The following is a 7,599-nucleotide window of genomic DNA, read 5'->3' on the forward strand; positions in this document are numbered from 1 at the left end:
TTTACACAAGGAAATAGTCATATTTATGAAAATGTTCAAGGCAAAGCCTGTGTAAAAATATTGTGCTGCAGTAGCAGCTCCTCTGCAGAACATATTGTTGAACTGAACCTAAATATTGTTTACTGAACAGATAAAGTTGCATAACTGCCTTTGTGTATATTTATGCTCATACATTGAGCCTTTAAAGGTCCAGTGTGCAAGATTTAGGTGAAAGGGATCTATTGGCAGATAATTAATGTAGAATAATCCTCATGATGTTTTCACTAGTTCGTTTCATCTCAATTGTATGTATTGTAGTTTTCTTAACCCCAGAGGAGGCCCTTTATATTTAAATACTTTATATTTACATCAAGGGATCCTCTCTATGGAGGCAGCCATGTTTTTTACATTAGTCCAGACTGGACAAACTAAACACCTTTTGAGTTTTTATGACAACTGAAGCTACCACAGGTTCTTTTTCATGTTTGAGAGAGGAGGGTGAGGTGAGGGGTGTTCAGCTGCAACATGCAACTTCAACACTGAATATCACTAAATTCTACACACTGAACCTTTAACAGAAATTGGAAAAATAATAGATATGATCCCTCTAAGTGCATTTTTGCTTACGTTTGGAATAAAAAAGGGTTCTTGGGCTCGAAAAGGTTGGTGACCACTGGGCTAAAAGAATTCCATTCAACCAAGCCACACACGTAGCAAACAACACCAATCACTTGCAGAGCAAGTTCCCACATGCAACAGTTAACCATTGGGCCCAGTCGTGTTTTGCTACTGTATGCAAATTAATATCACGTCATCATGCATGAAGGAGCATAACAGACAAAGACCAGGACTGCCACAATCTTACAGCGATGGACCAGACCAATAAATGCAGTATCTTAGTCATTTGTGTTTCTGCTACTGTCTCTTTTTTCCCTTTTTGACTTTTCACCTTTGATTTTAGTCCCTCCCCCACTTATCCCTTTAAAGCATTTTGTCCTTTTTACTTTAAGGTTGCTTCTTACAGCATCTGTCACTTAGTTGTGACATACAATTATTTAGTTATTTAAATTAAGCATTGCATTAAGGAATTCCCTAACTTATATCTACTTTATATATGTCCTGCCACACGTATTTCACCTATTCCACAGTTTTGATTAAATGTATTAATGAATCAATCAATGAATCAATCAGCACACCACTGGATTTCAAAGGCTGCTAAACATAATTTCATCTGAAGGACAAAGATGCTCAGTGAAGTTTGACATTCAATAGAAAATATATGACAAAGGGGGTCACTTAAGCAGGGTCACAGGATAACAACCAACCAGAGGAGTTTGCTCATTTTTCAGAATCCCTCATGATATTAGTTACGGTGCTGTCGCAAGACTAAACAGCAGCCATGAGAGGTGGAGAAATGAGCCCTTGGAGATTACATGGATATAAACTTGATTAAGGGAAGGATATTTGCCCGTTCAATTAGCATGACCCAAGTCTGTCTGTGTGTCTGTCTGCTGTGGCTCCTGAGGCCTTAATGATTTCTAAATGCCCACTGTGGCTTTGTCTCTGCGCTGGCTCCTGCAGCTCCTGGCATGTCTATACAATGAACCGTCTGTTTTGTTGCCTGCTGTCCACACATACAGGGAGAGCAGGGACACAGCTTGCTGGGGGATCTGAAGGAATTTGGAATTTCATCAGTTCTGCTTTTCATAGTCATCAGGACACCTCCAGTCACAGTGTGAGATTTGTGGTTTTGCTGGCACTTTAGCTTGTGCACAGCGTCTGGTTGTTTCTGCACTGCATGTGTAGTGAAGAATAAGTTTTGATAAGTAACTAAATAATGATTCATCATTTGTATGAGAAGAGCAATGAATGAGAGGAGGATTGATACATGCATTATTACACAAAAAGCTGAATTGTTTTAGGAATGAAACACAAATAAAGAGTTCAACATTTGCTATAATATACGCAGTTGTCAATTAATTAGGTACACGAGCTGAAGCTGTTTTAGATGAGTGTTACTGTCGTGCATTTAGACTTATCTGCAAATATGATAAGAGTCACTAAGACTGTGAAAGAACTGAAGGTTACCACAGTTTCTTTTTCATGTTTGGAAAGAGAGGGTGAGGTGTGTTTAGCTGCAACATGCAATTTCAACACGATATAGCACAAAATTCTACACACTGTACCTATAACAGAAATCGCAAAAATAATAAATATGATCCCCCTAAGTGCATTTTTGCTTACGTTTGGAATGAAAAAAGTGATACTGGGCTCGAAAGGTTGGTGACCACTGGGCTAAAAGAATTCCATTCAACCAAGCCACACACGTAGCAAACAACACCAATCACTTGCAGAGCAAGTTCCCACATGCAACAGTTAACCATTGGGCCCAGTCGTGTTTTGCTACTGTATGCAAATCAATATCACATAATTAGACCTAGCAGTGCTAACCAAATGTAGAGAAACCATGTTTGTTTTGTGTCTCTGGTGCATGCTCATTACACTTAGCAGTGGGCATGCACGAGGTAAGCCCTGACATAATTTCTTTCCGTTTACAGTTTTTGAAAATCTGCACAATTAAAGACATTTGTAAAAATCTCAGTTTTCCTTAAAACACAAGAGGCCCAAACGCAAAAGGAAAACTTTATTTTGCAAAATATCTGCATTTGTGTAGACAGGGCCTTAATAAACTGGGGACTTAAGAGATAGATGGGATGTGTATATTAAAAATTGTATTGATTCTGTGATTTGAAATAGAGAAGAAATAAAAGTTATGTGTCTGGTTCTACTCCATCACCATTCAAAGGTACTACATGTCTGAATGTTAAAAATATGTCAACTATGTTGAAGGAGCCAGGAGTGTTCTACTTTATAACTTCCTTTGTTAGATGACCTGACTCACTTGATTTCATTGTGAAGGCTTACTTTCACGGTAATTTAGCTGGCCACTGCATGTTGCTCCGAAGAATGAAGGGTATAGGGGGGCATCCCTACTCACCAGCTACACTTACAAAGCTACATGCATATAAAAAGCATACACTCAAGTTCCCTGTTGTTTTAAAAGACTCCCTCAATAAAAGTAAACTCAAACTGTGAAAGGAGAGCGTATAGACTCACCACTGCTGCTGCAGTTGCCATAGCAGGGGAAGAAAAATGCGAGAATCTGGCCCAGTAGGTTTTAACGTTCAGATCAGTTAAAAAGACTAGAAAGTCTTTGAAAATGAAATAAAAAGGTTTAAATATTCAACAAAGAAACTGAAAATATTAGGAATTATTGCCAGAGTTTGGTGCATTTGTAAAGAGGGCAGCACCTCTGATTCAGGGAAAATATACTGATATCCACTAGTGTGCAATTTAAAGGGCCACTCTACTTCAAACCTGAACACTAAAACCAAATCAAACCATCCGGCAGCCCTGTGCAGAAAAATCGTAAAGAAATATGATTTCACACAGGCAAAACATGTTAATTTTACAGGCAGCATCTGCTCCTATAATGAATACCTGTGTGTTTGTGCAGCCACATTCCTTGTGCCTTGAAGGCCTCCAGCTGCAAATAAGTGAAATTGTATCCTGAGTTACATGCATGACAGTTGCAGGTGATCCTGAGAGACAGACTGCTGGGCACCATGTTTATTCACTGACATACGGCTCGGTCTCTCTTCTTTCAACTCAAGAAAAGTGAGGTCCATCCTCACAATGTGACTGAGCAGGTACTAATAGTGGTTGTACATGGTAAGTAGTACCTGCCATTACATTCAGGGGATGAAAGATTTGAGAGAAAAACTGCTCACTCCTGTGTTTTTGAAAAGTAAATCTGTCGTTTAAATAAAGCTTCTCTAAGTGAGCTTTTCTTTTTTGTCAGCCAAGGGGCCCCAGTGAGATCCCACGGACCCTCTCATCTATGTCACTTGGAATAAAATGACATAACCAACTATTTTCTTACACTTCTACTACGAAACTCTTAAAAGGTTTTTAGACATGTATTACAAATATTTTCACCATGTCAATAAATACCCATTGATAATATTTTTAATCTTAGAATCTAGAGGAATAGTCACGAACCCAATGGCAGTCTGCTGTGGACCCTGATTTTAGAAATATCTATCTAAATATACACATCATGTTGCAAACTAATGTCAAAAAGTAAAAAAGAAGACACATTTTTTATTTCATTAACTCTTTAAACTCTTGAATTATATTTACCAGTCTTTATTGTATTTTGTTGATGAATACTGAAGCTTAAAGCAGAACATCATTAAATGGACTAATAGACACTGAAAAGCCCTGAAACATTTCTGTTATTGAGCTGCAGATCTGTTTCCTAACTCCTCATTCCAGTGATCAAATTGTCTATAATATTCAGGCAAACTTAATCTTCACTGTTGCACAGGTGTCTGTGAGCTCAGAGTGTCCTGAGGGGTATGTAGTAAACCTCTCACCTCAAATCTGTTGTATGCCAAATAAATTGCACTGAGGTCACAGACATGTTGAGGAGATGAGTTCAAAGTTCAAGCCCCCGAGCAGAATTCTTTAAAAATCTTCAATAATATTTGTTATTTAACCAAGCCACAAATGGAGCAAACAACACCAATGACTTGCAGCGCAAGTTCCCACATGCAACAATTAACCATTGGGCGCTGCAGGGTTTTGCTACTCTTTGCAAATACATATCACGCTGAGTGCATGAGTTATTTGAATATTTGAAAGGCATCGCAGTAAGAAATTCCTTAACTAATATTTACTCTTATATATGTCCTTCCACATATATTTCACCAATTCCACAGTTTTATTAAATCATGGGCACCTCTGTTATCTTATCGGTTTGATATTCTCTGAAGTCATCCCATGGGATTCTGCTAACAACTGCATAATATGAATCAGCTGTGTGCAGTGATTTCCACACAGACTTGCTTCGCCACTGTCTGATGTGTCAAGATGTCTGTTTTGTCGTGTTGCTTCATTAATTTTCTTAGCCCCTTTTTGCCTCGCTGTCACTCCCTGTCCTTTTATTTTTCTCTCAGACGTTGACAATGGACTCATCTCTCATACTCAATCCATAGACTGCAATGGATTTAGGTGACAGGTGTGAAGGCAATGCGGAGGTGCCTGATAGACCAGTAGAGGGCGCCTCCACTGGTTTCAAAAAGAAAATGAATCCCATGATTTATAACATTAGGAAACATTTTTATAGAATTCATGGTCTCTATTGCTAGTTTCAAGTATTCTTCAAAACACCATGTTTATTTAAAAAATTGTCATCCCATTTAGAGTAGAATAGACAGTAAAGTATGGTATGGTGTGACTGACAGATACTACCATCCAATGGGCACAGGTTGCAAGTGTAGGTGGGTGTGCAGTGTCCTCCAGCTCTCGGTAAGGTTATCACCCTGCTCCAAATATGGTTCCTGGTGGTTTAAAAAAACAAGATGGCCCTGGACAAAATTCCTAAGGAGGCTTCAAAACGGCAGTTTACAAACCAAATGGGTTTGACGTGATGATGAGTAGCCACTTGAGTCAAACTGATCATCAGGTGAACATGGAGAACTCATGTTATATTGGTGGCCAACTACCATGAAAAAATCCATAAAGCTTATACCATCCACAGTAGACAGGCAATAACATTGTTTAATACAGGATAGACAATATTACAAATAATAAATATAAGGAAAAAAAGCTGGCGCTTCTTCTGATTGGCCAAATGGCATGAATCCATGCCCCATGCATCCAGGGCTCTGTTTGATTGGAGAAATGTTGGCAAGCTAAGTGTTCTTTCACAGTCTTATTGATTCTATCTCATTTGTAAAAGGGGAGTATAATAACTAAGATTACTCTAGAGCAGCAACCAATGTTGTTGCTGCATTGGAAGTCTTTTGGGATAAGTTTATTGCACATGTTCATTTCACAATGATAATGAAAACACAACCTCGCACTAACCCCGGCCTTTACCGTGGCCTCCTCTGTGCTTGGTGCCAAATCGAATATAAAATTCAGTTTTCAGTTTTAAACTTAAATTTAAACGTGGCATGTTACAGTTATACACAACAAGGTTTCAATAGAGAGCCACAAAAAAAATGTATTTACAAAGAACTGCGACTTTCCTCACACCTTATACAAGGGATGCATGGAAACCTCCGCCCAGCTTGACTTAATCAGAACCAAAGTGCAGCTTGAGATGGTGTAGCTCTGGTCCAATAGAGCTGGCTTTGCTGGCTCAGAGGAAGTGTCCACAGTAAAGAAAGGAAATCACTCTGTGGCTGAATTAGCCAGTGATGCAGACACAGAGGTGTCAAAGGTGATAAAGACTAGCTGACCAGCTGCACTAAAAAGCACTTAAACGTCAAACGTGGTACTGAAATCTTGAGGAAAGGGTTTTCAGCACAGCTGCATTACCGGCCTGCACAGTTTTCTTTGTCCAGATGAGATAAATATGTTAGTTTCATTATTGAAGCATCCGAAAGCCTCAAGGGGAACATGAAGGGTTACAATTTATTTTATTTCCATTGGCACTCCTTGTTTATTTATTTATTTAAGTAATAAACTAAAAAGCCTCTTAAACGCAAAGCTGCATTATTACTTTGCTATTGTTCTGCATTTTGTATGTATTAATATATGTATTAATCTACATTATTTATGATTTTGGAGCAGATAAGTGTCATTTTCACTGGGCTGATACACATATTACTACTTGTCCATAGTTCTTTATTTAAGCAATAGCCTATATTATGAACGCTTCTTCCTCCCCACTTCTTCCTTACTCAAAGCACTTTGAAGTACTGTGTTTTGCAACACTATGGGCAACACTTTTTTCTATGAGGGGCAATTCGGGGTTCAGCATCTTGTCCAAGGCATACAGATGGGTAAGACTGGGATCGAACCTCCAACTTTCTGGTTAGAGTAGGACCGCTCAACCCCCACAGTCGCCCTTTATGACCTATATAAAAGTCATTAACGCTGTTACTGTTTTTTAATTTACATTACTGCCAATCAGATGATTATTCAACACAAAAAAACCTTTTTATTTACCTCTAAAATTATTTCTTATTGCTTTAATGAAAAAGGATGATTTTCTGTATCTTTGCTATGTGGACTTAACAGACAATTCGTATATTTGATAACGAAACAAATTGTCGATAGCAATCCAACATTTGATAATTTTTTTCAGAACTTTTAATCTGTCTTGACTGAAACATTGTTTTATCTTTTGTTTTACCAATGAATACATAAAGATCAAAATACTTTTTGACTGAATAATATCAATAAGAGCGTAAATAGCGAATCCAAAAATTAATGAAAAATAGATCATTTCAACATTTTTAAGTTTCATGTTGTGTAGCACTATCTCATTTTTCATGGATTAACAAACAACAATCTTGTTGCCTTTGTGCACTCTCCAGCCTCTCACAGCTTCTTCACAGATCTTTATCTTTACGCTGCAGTGGGAAGTTTACCACCTAGGGTCAGATGGAGCCGAGCACCTAGGTGTTGAACTGGGCTTTAAAGAATTTGAGGTGAGGAGTCAGGATTATCCAGGGACTTAACCCTTATGGTTGGCTACCTTTTCTGACACTTGAATGATGTAAAGTCTGCAGTCCCAAAATAAACTGAAGCGCATTGCTTGCT

The sequence above is a fragment of the Paralichthys olivaceus genome, chromosome 7, assembly GCF_024713975.1.
Source record: "Paralichthys olivaceus isolate ysfri-2021 chromosome 7, ASM2471397v2, whole genome shotgun sequence".
Classification (NCBI taxonomy): Eukaryota; Metazoa; Chordata; class Actinopteri; order Pleuronectiformes; family Paralichthyidae; genus Paralichthys; species Paralichthys olivaceus.